We start from the raw sequence: 1,309 nt of genomic DNA, 5'->3' as shown, positions 1-1,309 counted from the left end.
GGGCTGAAGGCGGGCTACAAACAGGCAGTCAGCAGTGTGGTGTTGTGATTGGCCAGTCCTGTGATGATGAGTGAGGTGGTGCAGGTGGCAGAGAGAGATGATGCGGAGAGAGGCGTAACGTGAGCGCCTAGCCGTAGGCCTTGGTTAAGTCCGAGGCCTTGGCTAGGCCACAAAGTAAAAGAAGAGGAGAGCGTGTAGTGTGTGATTCCTGATTCGTTGAATTACGGTCATTGATGCTCAGGCATACACACGCATCCACTTCACCAGTTCTACAGTAGGCCTACCAGTACGATAGACGGCACAAGCAACAAGACCGAGGAAAAGATGGCTTCCAACAAAGACAAAAGGAAATGCTTCTCTTTCCATATAAAGGCGGAGATAGTCATTGAAGTTTTTAAGAAAAGGAAGACTAATAATTTTATTGATATGGAAGGGAGATAATCATGGGGATTTTAAGATATATTTTGGTAATTTCCTCTTGCATTCTTATATCGGGAACTTGCCTACAGGGGGGATTTTTCTTCTGGAACCAAAAGTCCCGCTATAGGCATGTTCTACAGTATTGTTTTGATGTTCTTCTCTTTACTCAAACAAACAAGTTGCTAGGTAGCATTCTTTGCATGTGCAACATCTTTCTCGTTTTCTTTCGATTTGATTTTGATATCCTGGTTAAAGTTGATATTGTGCACAAGTGGCTGAAGGGTGCCACTGGTAGGTTCTACTTCTTTACTTTCCTTCTGCTGTTTCTGTCTGTTTGTTATTTTTTCCTAGTACTAAGTGACCATTGTTGTGTCGACGTGCTTCTCTTTACCCAAACAAATTTGATATTATCATGTCTTGTTAAAAGTAGGTATTGAGCTGAATATAATGTTGAGATATAAATGGTGAAATGCCTCAACCATATGACTGGTCACTTAAGCCAATTTTTTTTTTACACTCTTAGGGTCCCTTAACACGTACAGTTCATTCATCGACGAACTAACAGTTTTACCAACATACACTAGATCTGGGTCATCATTTGTCGACGAGAGAAGTTCCATTTTGATTTAGACGTACAGTTTTTTTTATCCTTAAGGTGTCAGTCCTTGACAAAACACACTAAACTCCCAAAAAAAACTTAACTTTGTAATCCGGCTTTAAATTGTGTTTCCCGCTTGCTTTTGACTAATTCGCTGATCACGATAATCTTTTTTTTTTTTTTATTTGACCAATATTTGGGAAAATTTTGGAATGCATTTCCAACTGCACCTGGGGCAACATCAAAGAAGCCGCTCCCTCGTCGTCAGGCCTTCAGTTCGCTGGCCTGCAA

This window comes from Aplysia californica, unplaced genomic scaffold (assembly GCF_000002075.1).
Source record: "Aplysia californica isolate F4 #8 unplaced genomic scaffold, AplCal3.0 scaffold00055, whole genome shotgun sequence".
Taxonomy (NCBI): Eukaryota; Metazoa; Mollusca; class Gastropoda; order Aplysiida; family Aplysiidae; genus Aplysia; species Aplysia californica.
This window is presented reverse-complemented; position numbering follows the sequence as displayed.